Raw genomic sequence first — 12731 nt, 5'->3', positions numbered from 1 at the left:
GCATTTTCGATTGAAATTTAACGTCTATACTTTTTCAACGTACGGAAATCGTGATCACTGAAGCGTCTCCGCTTGGCCCCCGAAGCACCCAATCGGAAGATAGCCCATTGTTAGGCTTCCAACCTAGGATGCTATGCGCCGGCCTTAAGAGGCGGGGTCCGTTCGCTCAATCTGCACTCAGTTGTGATCACCGTTCATCAAACCATACCCTTGACCATGGCGCGCACCAAGCAGACGGCAAGAAAGAGCACCGGGGGGAAAGCCCCCAGGAAGCAGTTGGCCACCAAGGCGGCCCGCAAGAGCGCACCGGCGACTGGCGGTGTCAAGAAACCCCATCGGTACCGACCGGGAACCGTCGCCCTCCGTGAGATTCGCCGCTACCAGAAGAGCACCGAACTGCTGATCCGAAAGCTGCCATTCCAGAGACTTGTGCGTGAAATTGCACAGGATTTCAAAACTGAACTGCGATTCCAGAGTTCTGCCGTCATGGCATTGCAAGAAGCGAGCGAAGCTTACCTCGTCGGCCTCTTCGAAGACACCAACCTGTGCGCCATTCACGCCAAGAGGGTCACCATCATGCCCAAGGACATCCAGTTGGCCCGCCGAATTCGGGGTGAACGAGCTTGAGCACGTTGTGTGCGCAAAAAGAAATAAAACTAACGGCTCTTTTCAGAGCCACTACTTCTTCAAAGAGAGATTAAGTCCAATCCCTGAGTTTTCCTTCAAATAAAGAATAAAGGGCCGTTGATTTTTTTCCGAATTATTATTGTTGATATTCTGTCCAAATACATTCCACTTTTTGGGTTCTATACGTATGCCTCATCCGAAACGTGTTCCAGGCAAAATTGAATTGTTATGGGCATGGTAATAATGATATATATTTCCTATCTGTTTTGACAATTACAGGTACTCGTTCTCTTATTTTCGTCGGTTTTGCGTTACATTGTATGATTCATTATAAATGGATGGTGCATAAGGGGGAAACAACATTTAAAGAAGTATTGGTGCACTACGACATATTAATTCGCCCTCCGCTGGAGATGACTTTATTATTTCCCAGAAATTCAGTAGACAATAATATTTAAGAAGGACACTTATACACGTGTCAGTCTGAGAAAAAGGCTAAAAATACCCTTGCCGGGGAGGGGGGGGGGGGGGGGGTCGTGCCGTGCGTGCATTGTATAACTATGCACGCATACCGCTTTCTTCACGCATGGGTTAGCGGTCACTGGCGGGAAAGTGGACGATGCATGGGTGGTCAGAATCCAAGCTGTGCACAATAAAAGCCGGCCAAGACGTGCTGGTCTTTCATTCGATCTCACGATCCGATACATTCCAAGTCCTCCAATATGGCTCCCAAAGTTAGCGGAAAAGGTCAGAAGAAGGCCGGAAATACTAAGGGTCCGGTTAGCGCAAACAAAAAGAGGCACCGGCGTCGCAAGGAGAGCTACGGCATCTACATCTACAAAGTGATGAAACAGGTGCACCCCGACACCGGAATCTCGAGCAAGGCAATGAGCATCATGAACAGCTTTGTCAACGACGTGTTTGAGCGCATCGCCAGCGAATCTTCTCGCCTCGCTCTCTACAACAAGAAGTCCACCATCACAAGCCGTGAAGTGCAGACAGCAGTACGCCTACTTCTTCCCGGGGAGCTTGCTAAGCATGCAGTCAGCGAAGGCACCAAGGCCGTCACCAAGTACACGACTTCAAAATAGAAATTTTGAAGGCTTCAAAACCAAACGGCTCTTTTCAGAGCCAACACAGTTTCCAAAAAGAGATTTGCCAGTCAGCTCAGTTCGCCCGATCAGCCCATTTCTTAGGTTTTACAACTAACCTTTTTTTATTCTGTTGTGTCCCTTTCACTCTCTCTCTTTTTTTTTAATATGCTTTTACCCTTCGTGAGGCGAGGGGAGGTAATGCGATTAAAGTTAATCCCTGAGTCTTGTCGTCGTCGTAAACACATAATTTAATTTATGCCACAGCCTTTTTCAATTGGTCATTTCTTTCAATCTCCGGACGAGTGCTTGCATTTTGTTGAGTGGGTTACTATTAAAAAATAAATTAGGATTTCGTCTGTGGGATGTTACAAATATCTAGCAAGAAACCGAGGCCAGTTTTAACCGCCGCGTGAGAGCAACGAATCACTGCCATTGTGCGGAGGCTGGTCGAAAGATCATGGGACTTCTTCGGCGGAATAACAATAAAACGTCTTAAAATGGAGGTAAGAATGTTGCATGTTTCTGTGTTTTATCTAGTGATTCCATTACTTTGAACGACGATGACACAGTTGTAATTTTTTGTTCCCTCGTCCCCCGCGTCCAAAATGGATGCGGTGCACCCAACCGTGCGACGGGCACGCCCGTGTCGCGTGATTGGCTACTTGGCACGCTTCAGCCAATCCACCAGAACGCTATAACTAGTGTTGTGTTTTCCAAGTGGGTTCATTCACACACCACCTTTACTGCAGAGTACATTCATCTTCTGTCACTATACTGTCAAGATGACTGGGCGAGGAAAGAGCGGCAAAGCAAGAAGCAAGGCCAAGAGCAGGTCCTCCAGGGCGGGACTCCAGTTCCCCGTGGGTCGTGTTCACAGATTTCTGCGTAAGGGCAACTACGCCCAGCGTGTCGGTGCCGGTGCACCGGTCTACCTTGCGGCAGTGATGGAGTACCTTACCGCGGAGATCTTGGAACTGGCCGGAAACGCTGCACGAGACAACAAGAAGACGAGAATTAATCCCCGCCATCTGCAGCTTGCTATACGCAACGACGAGGAGTTGAACAAGTTGATGAGCGGAGTTACCATCGCGCAGGGTGGTGTCCTTCCCAACATCCAGCAAGTTCTTCTGCCCAAGAAGACCGCCAAAGTGTCAAAGTAAAGAAAAGAACTTACTTTGCATCCACAAACCCAAAAGGCTCTTTTCAGAGCCACCACAACCTTCAAAAAAGAGATTTGTCGCTGCCTGTCTAACTCCACCTCTACCTTCACTCATAGCCGAAATCAATTTCTCTAATTTTTTTTATAAACAATAGAACACTGTTCCAGATAGAATTCCCACTGTGTCCTTTAACTTAATCATTATGCAAAATTTTACGCACTGCGTATGTGACCGGCCGGCCGGCTGAGTACATTAGCCATACATGTATGTATATGCATTGTCTTAAATGTTGCCTCATGTAGAATGTGAATGACTTATTCACCAAAGGTTACAAAAATGGACAAATAATGGTGCGTTGACATTTGTTTCCCGTTTGTTTCTTTTCTTTCTTTCTCTCTCTTCAATTAACTCCCCGCGGGACCGCATTGATATTGATACATAAGTATTATAAGCGCAAATGAAAACGGTATGACGAATGTTTTCTTTTCTTTCGAATTTTCTTCTTATAACTTCATGACGAAATAAACAATAAATCAATGAAATAAAATAGTAATTATTACAAAAAGGGGAAATAAGTAAGTGAAAAAATAACAAAACAAAACAATAACCAAGCAATTAAAGGAAAGCGGCAGGCTGGGACTCGAACCCACGGTCTATTACTTTCTACATGTGCTCTCTAACCACTCGGCCACGGAGCTTACTGACAAACTGAAGTATTTCCCCGCCCCTAATGTGGGACCCATTGGCAGGCCCTGAGAAATACCCAGATGGGAAACGCCGAGGCGCGATGACCGGGAGTGTTGAAGGGCGCCATCTATTGATATGCTTGTCCCGGTACATCGTACGTACGGCATTTAGTGCCGACGCTCTCGCTCACTGATGCATTGATCCCATTTTTTGTCTGGATTAATTTTTTCAACAAGATTTTGGGTGAAATATGATCGAGGTGTATGAAAATGCATGATAGAAATATTTTTAAGAATGTATATGTCTCTGTTAATCTGAGAAAGCCGGAGATTTCTTGCTCATCTCTCTCTCCCCTGGTTTCGTTGAGTTGCGGTGGACGCGCAGGAGTCTTTTTTTTTGTTTTCACACCAGGAAACAAAAAAGGCAAAAATAAATAATAAGAAGAACAATAGCAAACAGTATTTCAAGACGAATAATCCCTTTCCGCGCTATTGTTTTAATATTAATCGTTATCGCTTCTCGGCCTTTTGGCTAAGATCATGTGTAGTATCTGTTCTTTTCAGACAGCCACGCCTCCCCGGAGCTCCGGGTTGTCTTCGAAGAAAATCAAGTTTTTAGATCGCGTGAGTCGATAATTTTTGTATCACGTTTTTGTCTTGGTTTATAGACCAAGTAGGTCTAGTTTTTACAGATTTTTGTTTCATTTTGGTGATATTTTGGGTGTTTTTGGTTTTGGTTTTTCGTTGCTGGCTGTGTACGCAGTGCTGTACACGCCAGCCTATTCATTTGTACACGTCTATTGTTTGGGCCGTGGCAGCGTGCACGGCCCATTCGTTTCTACGTGTTTCTTTGTTTAGGCCGTGGCAGCGTGCACGGCCCTATTCATTTGGGTGGGGCTGTGCGTGTGCATAGCCCCGTGAAGTCCTTTGTTGGGGGAATTTTTTCCTTTCTTTAGTGTTTGCGGGGTTGGGACCCGTGTGCTTGTGCTGCGGCTTGTGACCCGTTACGCAGCCGGCTACCGCCGTTACACTAGGTGGTGGGTCGGCAGCGGGGAGCGAGCCGTAGCGCGGGTATTGCGGGCCTGTAGGCTCGGGGTTCTCTGCACTACACCGGTGGGGAATTTCGGGTCTGCGGGGCCTGGCCTCCGCGTTCATTTTTCTTTCTTAATCACAGGTAGGCAGTTGCTACCTGTGATTTATCTTCTTGTTGAGTGAGTCAGCAGTTGTGACTCACTCTTCGTTGTATATATTTAATATAGTCAATACCGTTACAAGCTTGTAACGGTATTTTTATTTTTGTGAAGGAAATCCAAGTCGGATTTTTCCTTTCCTTTTTCTTTCTAGGCTTAGCATGCCGTCAAACGCTAGCGAAGCCAGGCGTCTCCGAGCCCTCGAACTTAGTTTTGGGGGCAAGGAGACGTCAAGTGATGTGTTCAAGGCCCTCAGGGGGTCGGGATTATCCCGGCCACTCACCTTGAGGCCTTGCAACCCCTACCTGGCGGCCGATTTGACATGACGTTCAAATCGGTCGCACTAGCTCGAAAGTTTGAGCCAGTTTTAGACCGGCTTCCAGGTTGCCGTGTTTCATCATTCGGCCTGAAGCTGGTCACTGTCAAGTACGTTGAGATGGACGTGGACGACAATGTCGTCCGGTCCATCTTGTCTAGGTACGGCAGGGTCCACAAGGGAAGATTCCAAACCTACCCTGAGGAACCTGCCGTATTCACTGGCACCCGACAGTACTTAATGTCGGGTGTCAAATCTATACCGTCGGTTCTCCGCATTGGGAACCGCAACGCCTGGGTCGGCCACTCCGGCCAGACCCGGACGTGCGCCCGGTGCGGGGACCCGACACACTCGGCAAACAAATGTAGTACCGTAAGGTGCTACAAATGTTTGCTTGTAGGCCACCCTTCTGGGGAATGCCCCAACAGGGTGGTTTGTACTTTGTGCGAGGAGGAGGGGCATGGCTTTAAGCTGTGTCCCAAATCCTTCGCCAGGAAAGTTCAGCCCACCAAACGGTGGGCTGATGTAGTAGTGCAGGGGAAGTCTGCTCCGGTACCATCTGTTGGAGCGGAATCCTCTCCTGCCAAATCTAGTGGGTTGGAGTCTTCTCCGTCTTCCCCCGAGTCCACGCCCGTTTTGGACGTGGCGGCGGCGGAGAAGTCCAACCCAGCTGTAACTCCCGGGTCTGATTTGTCAGACTCGGAGAGTTCCGAGTCGTCGAATTTTGAATTGCCTCGAGCAGCGTGCATTCAATGCTCGAGGCAGATAGGCCCTCTGAAGTCTCCGGTCGCGTGGGAATGTTTCCATTGCGACCGTGGATTTCGAGGGCTATGCCCTTTCATGTGGCCGGCTGCGCAGACTGCACGGGTATTAACGCCAAGCCCGTGGTGTCTTGCGACGCCATTGACTGCCAGGCGGCTGCAATAGATAGGGCGGTGGGTTTTTTACCCGTTAGAGGGAAGAGGAAGATGAAGAAGAGGGCTCGTCATCCCTCTTCTGGCTCCGATTCTCCCTCTTCGGGTGCAGTCCCCAAAAAAATCTCGGGGAAATGTCTCTCAGACTCATCTGAGTCTGAGATGAAAGTGGATGAGCCTACAAAGTCATCCAAAATTAGTGCTGTCCCCCGCACAACACCTTTGGGGGACACACAAACTAGCCGGTCCGAGCCCCAGGGCCCGGATACGGACAAGCGGGTGGGGGACAGTAGTTCTCCCCCCGCTGCCACTCTAGACTCGGGTGGTAAACCGAAAGGTGATCCACCCGAGTAATATGTTCACTTCAGCACACCATGGTCAATGCTTTCATTGAATGTCAATGGAATGCGTGACCCCGTGAAGAGAGACGCGTTTTTTAGTCTTTGTCGGGAGTATGATATTTCCTGTCTTCAGGAGTGTCATATTTCTGGCAATGACGATTTAGTTTCTTGGCAGGCGGAGTGGAGGGGGAAGATTTTTGCCAGTTTTGGCACATCTTCTTCCTGCGGGACCGTCATCCTTCTGCCTGCCAAAAGTCCTTTTGAATTTTCTGATCTTTCCATCGATTCTGATGGAAGGATCGTTTCTGGAATTTTGCGCGGTCCGGGGGGAGGAAAGGTGTGCGATTGTGCACAGTTTATGCCCCGACTGACCCCAGGTCGCGTCGTCTCTTCTTCACGGAGTTGTCTTGTTTCTTGACGGGTAGTTTGTCCTGTTATTTTAGCAGGAGACTTTAACTGTGTCCTGGATTTAGAGCTTGACCGCCGTGGTTCAGATTCCACATCTTGTGGGATCGGCGCCGCGGAGCTCGGTCACCTCATTTCCGACTTTTCTTTTTAAGGACTGGCTGGCGGTCTTTCAACCCGTCCACGCATTCTTTTACATGGCGAAATGCGGCAAACACGATCACTAGCCGGCTGGATCGTAGCCTCACTTACTAAGGTGTAGTGTGACTACCATTATCCTGGGATCTTCTTTAGGAGGATCCCGAAACCAAAATTAGTATCTGTTCTTTTCCGGCTTAATATCTGAAACGCTGTTCATTGAACAGCCAGTATATTAAACTGATTTTTGGATTTGGGCTGGCGGACTCTAGAGGCTTGCCTCGTCCCGGCCACGGGTTGGCCCGGTATAGCAGTACATCCGGGATTCGGCCCACTCCCTTCGGGGAACAGAAATTAATACGGCGCAGGTTCTGACTGTGGTGCCCCGTCGTTAAAGGTTCGTTTCTTTTGACGTTTTTGTGACAGGCTTTCACATTGAATTAGTAAATATTAGTAAGTGTGTAAAGTCTTGTTAAATTATGATGTTGGCGTTTCCATTGATTTCGTTCAAGTGTAAAAAAAAAAAAAAAAAAAAAAAAGGCTTGGCCACGACCCCTCTGTGTCTGGTTATAAATGTATTGTTTGAGTCTCGTTGCAATATGTTTCTAGGCATCTTCTTCCTTTTCTTATTTGTTATCCCTTTTCCCCCTTGTTTTGCTTCTGATTTGTTTGTTTCCCAGGATGAGTGCTCCTGCCACGATTGGTCGCCAGAGGGCGCCGTAACAGTTGATGGCTTCGCATGCTCATATCGCGTCCGCGCATGTCCTATAAGTTGCCTCGCCGGGGCTGGGATGGCCATTGAATCATCTACAACCGACTGAGGAGACACAAACATGTCTGGCCGTGGCAAAGGAGGAAAGGGACTAGGCAAAGGGGGTGCCAAGCGACACCGCAAGGTTCTCCGAGATAACATCCAGGGAATCACTAAACCAGCCATTCGTCGGCTGGCCCGCCGCGGAGGAGTCAAGCGTATCTCCGGGCTCATCTACGAAGAAACCCGCGGAGTCCTCAAGGTTTTCCTGGAGAACGTTATCCGCGATGCAGTCACCTACTGCGAGCACGCCAAGAGGAAGACTGTCACTGCAATGGACGTGGTGTATGCGCTGAAGAGACAGGGACGCACGCTGTACGGCTTCGGCGGCTAGACACCATATTCAAAAAATCAAACCGAACGGCTCTTTTCAGAGCCACCACTATTTCAAAAAAGAGATTGAATCTTGATTTTACTCGATTTCACTTGTCCTTGTCATGTGTGTTCTTAGAGTTGCTTTTCCCCTCCCTATTTCCACTGTAAAACATGTTGGTCTCCATTTTTTGTCAAAGTCGATAAGTAATAATTACTGGGTGCTCGTCTCAGGATATAGCGGGGAACGTATAGAGGGATCCGTGACATTTTGTTCGCGAATGGGTGTGTGTGATTATTGTCTTTATTACAAAACAAACATAAACAGCAGCCAGGGAAATCCGTATGTTTGTCACTTGTGGGGAGGGGGTGTTTATTGGGGTTCAATTAATCCCAAGTAGGGGGTGGGAGAAATATTGTAGTCACAACGATCCAAATGGATTCTGTTGCCGAGGGCTCATAATACTATAGGCTCGGAAAAGCAGCATTTTCGATTGAAATTTAACGTCTATACTTTTTCAACGTACGGAAATCGTGATCACTGAAGCGTCTCCGCTTGGCCCCCGAAGCACCCAATCGGAAGATAGCCCATTGTTAGGCTTCCAACCTAGGATGCTATGCGCCGGCCTTAAGAGGCGGGGTCCGTTCGCTCAATCTGCACTCAGTTGTGATCACCGTTCATCAAACCATACCCTTGACCATGGCGCGCACCAAGCAGACGGCAAGAAAGAGCACCGGGGGGAAAGCCCCCAGGAAGCAGTTGGCCACCAAGGCGGCCCGCAAGAGCGCACCGGCGACTGGCGGTGTCAAGAAACCCCATCGGTACCGACCGGGAACCGTCGCCCTCCGTGAGATTCGCCGCTACCAGAAGAGCACCGAACTGCTGATCCGAAAGCTGCCATTCCAGAGACTTGTGCGTGAAATTGCACAGGATTTCAAAACTGAACTGCGATTCCAGATTCTGCCGTCATGGCATTGCAAGAAGCGAGCGAAGCTTACCTCGTCGGCCTCTTCGAAGACACCAACCTGTGCGCCATTCACGCCAAGAGGGTCACCATCATGCCCAAGGACATCCAGTTGGCCCGCCGAATTCGGGGTGAACGAGCTTGAGCACGTTGTGTGCGCAAAAAGAAATAAACTAACGGCTCTTTTCAGAGCCACTACTTCTTCAAAGAGAGATTAAGTCCAATCCCTGAGTTTTCCTTCAAATAAAGAAAAGGGCCGTTGATTTTTTTCCGAATTATTATTGTTGATATTCTGTCCAAATACATTCCACTTTTTGGGTTCTATACGTATGCCTCATCCGAAACGTGTTCCAGGCAAAATTGAATTGTTATGGGCATGGTAATAATGATATATATTTCCTATCTGTTTTGACAATTACAGGTACTCGTTCTCTTATTTTCGTCGGTTTTGCGTTACATTGTATGATTCATTATAAATGGATGGTGCATAAGGGGGAAACAACATTTAAAGAAGTATTGGTGCACTACGACATATTAATTCGCCCTCCGCTGGAGATGACTTTATTATTTCCCAGAAATTCAGTAGACAATAATATTTAAGAAGGACACTTATACACGTGTCAGTCTGAGAAAAAGGCTAAAAATACCCTTGCCGGGGAGGGGGGGGGGGGGGGGTCGTGCCGTGCGTGCATTGTATAACTATGCACGCATACCGCTTTCTTCACGCATGGGTTAGCGGTCACTGGCGGGAAAGTGGACGATGCATGGGTGGTCAGAATCCAAGCTGTGCACAATAAAAGCCGGCCAAGACGTGCTGGTCTTTCATTCGATCTCACGATCCGATACATTCCAAGTCCTCCAATATGGCTCCCAAAGTTAGCGGAAAAGGTCAGAAGAAGGCCGGAAATACTAAGGGTCCGGTTAGCGCAAACAAAAAGAGGCACCGGCGTCGCAAGGAGAGCTACGGCATCTACATCTACAAAGTGATGAAACAGGTGCACCCCGACACCGGAATCTCGAGCAAGGCAATGAGCATCATGAACAGCTTTGTCAACGACGTGTTTGAGCGCATCGCCAGCGAATCTTCTCGCCTCGCTCTCTACAACAAGAAGTCCACCATCACAAGCCGTGAAGTGCAGACAGCAGTACGCCTACTTCTTCCCGGGGAGCTTGCTAAGCATGCAGTCAGCGAAGGCACCAAGGCCGTCACCAAGTACACGACTTCAAAATAGAAATTTTGAAGGCTTCAAAACCAAACGGCTCTTTTCAGAGCCAACACAGTTTCCAAAAAGAGATTTGCCAGTCAGCTCAGTTCGCCCGATCAGCCCATTTCTTAGGTTTTACAACTAACCTTTTTTTATTCTGTTGTGTCCCTTTCACTCTCTCTCTTTTTTTTTAATATGCTTTTACCCTTCGTGAGGCGAGGGGAGGTAATGCGATTAAAGTTAATCCCTGAGTCTTGTCGTCGTCGTAAACACATAATTTAATTTATGCCACAGCCTTTTTCAATTGGTCATTTCTTTCAATCTCCGGACGAGTGCTTGCATTTTGTTGAGTGGGTTACTATTAAAAAATAAATTAGGATTTCGTCTGTGGGATGTTACAAATATCTAGCAAGAAACCGAGGCCAGTTTTAACCGCCGCGTGAGAGCAACGAATCACTGCCATTGTGCGGAGGCTGGTCGAAAGATCATGGGACTTCTTCGGCGGAATAACAATAAAACGTCTTAAAATGGAGGTAAGAATGTTGCATGTTTCTGTGTTTTATCTAGTGATTCCATTACTTTGAACGACGATGACACAGTTGTAATTTTTTGTTCCCTCGTCCCCCGCGTCCAAAATGGATGCGGTGCACCCAACCGTGCGACGGGCACGCCCGTGTCGCGTGATTGGCTACTTGGCACGCTTCAGCCAATCCACCAGAACGCTATAACTAGTGTTGTGTTTTCCAAGTGGGTTCATTCACACACCACCTTTACTGCAGAGTACATTCATCTTCTGTCACTATACTGTCAAGATGACTGGGCGAGGAAAGAGCGGCAAAGCAAGAAGCAAGGCCAAGAGCAGGTCCTCCAGGGCGGGACTCCAGTTCCCCGTGGGTCGTGTTCACAGATTTCTGCGTAAGGGCAACTACGCCCAGCGTGTCGGTGCCGGTGCACCGGTCTACCTTGCGGCAGTGATGGAGTACCTTACCGCGGAGATCTTGGAACTGGCCGGAAACGCTGCACGAGACAACAAGAAGACGAGAATTAATCCCCGCCATCTGCAGCTTGCTATACGCAACGACGAGGAGTTGAACAAGTTGATGAGCGGAGTTACCATCGCGCAGGGTGGTGTCCTTCCCAACATCCAGCAAGTTCTTCTGCCCAAGAAGACCGCCAAAGTGTCAAAGTAAAGAAAAGAACTTACTTTGCATCCACAAACCCAAAAGGCTCTTTTCAGAGCCACCACAACCTTCAAAAAAGAGATTTGTCGCTGCCTGTCTAACTCCACCTCTACCTTCACTCATAGCCGAAATCAATTTCTCTAATTTTTTTTATAAACAATAGAACACTGTTCCAGATAGAATTCCCACTGTGTCCTTTAACTTAATCATTATGCAAAATTTTACGCACTGCGTATGTGACCGGCCGGCCGGCTGAGTACATTAGCCATACATGTATGTATATGCATTGTCTTAAATGTTGCCTCATGTAGAATGTGAATGACTTATTCACCAAAGGTTACAAAAATGGACAAATAATGGTGCGTTGACATTTGTTTCCCGTTTGTTTCTTTTCTTTCTTTCTCTCTCTTCAATTAACTCCCCGCGGGACCGCATTGATATTGATACATAAGTATTATAAGCGCAAATGAAAACGGTATGACGAATGTTTTCTTTTCTTTCGAATTTTCTTCTTATAACTTCATGACGAAATAAACAATAAATCAATGAAATAAAATAGTAATTATTACAAAAAGGGGAAATAAGTAAGTGAAAAAATAACAAAACAAAACAATAACCAAGCAATTAAAGGAAAGCGGCAGGCTGGGACTCGAACCCACGGTCTATTACTTTCTACATGTGCTCTCTAACCACTCGGCCACGGAGCTTACTGACAAACTGAAGTATTTCCCCGCCCCTAATGTGGGACCCATTGGCAGGCCCTGAGAAATACCCAGATGGGAAACGCCGAGGCGCGATGACCGGGAGTGTTGAAGGGCGCCATCTATTGATATGCTTGTCCCGGTACATCGTACGTACGGCATTTAGTGCCGACGCTCTCGCTCACTGATGCATTGATCCCATTTTTTGTCTGGATTAATTTTTTCAACAAGATTTTGGGTGAAATATGATCGAGGTGTATGAAAATGCATGATAGAAATATTTTTAAGAATGTATATGTCTCTGTTAATCTGAGAAAGCCGGAGATTTCTTGCTCATCTCTCTCTCCCCTGGTTTCGTTGAGTTGCGGTGGACGCGCAGGAGTCTTTTTTTTTTGTTTTCACACCAGGAAACAAAAAAAGGCAAAAATAAATAATAAGAAGAACAATAGCAAACAGTATTTCAAGACGAATAATCCCTTTCCGCGCTATTGTTTTAATATTAATCGTTATCGCTTCTCGGCCTTTTGGCTAAGATCATGTGTAGTATCTGTTCTTTTCAGACAGCCACGCCTCCCCGGAGCTCCGGGTTGTCTTCGAAGAAAATCAAGTTTTTAGATCGCGTGAGAGGATAATTTTGATATCCACCTTTTTGTCTTGGTTTATAGACCAAGTGGGTCTAGTTTTT

The 12731-nt window shown here is 47.3% G+C and overlaps 1 non-coding gene and 2 pseudogenes across 1 annotated transcript; all 3 read left to right on the top strand.

Moving 5' to 3' along the window:
- The first annotated feature begins 4079 nt into the window (after window positions 1-4079).
- LOC119733530 lies at window positions 4080-4255 on the top strand (annotated as a pseudogene).
- A 2761-nt stretch (window positions 4256-7016) lies between these two features.
- Window positions 7017-7211, top strand: LOC119733524. Its single transcript, XR_005271889.1, has one exon. It is a non-coding gene; the product is annotated as a U2 spliceosomal RNA (small nuclear RNA).
- A 5343-nt stretch (window positions 7212-12554) lies between these two features.
- Window positions 12555-12731, top strand: LOC119733543 (annotated as a pseudogene).

The sequence above is a fragment of the Patiria miniata genome, unplaced genomic scaffold (assembly GCF_015706575.1).
Source record: "Patiria miniata isolate m_02_andy unplaced genomic scaffold, ASM1570657v1 HiC_scaffold_25, whole genome shotgun sequence".
NCBI classification, from domain to species: Eukaryota; Metazoa; Echinodermata; class Asteroidea; order Valvatida; family Asterinidae; genus Patiria; species Patiria miniata.
Note: the sequence above shows the minus strand (reverse complement) of the source record. Positions and strands in the feature narration are given on the sequence as shown.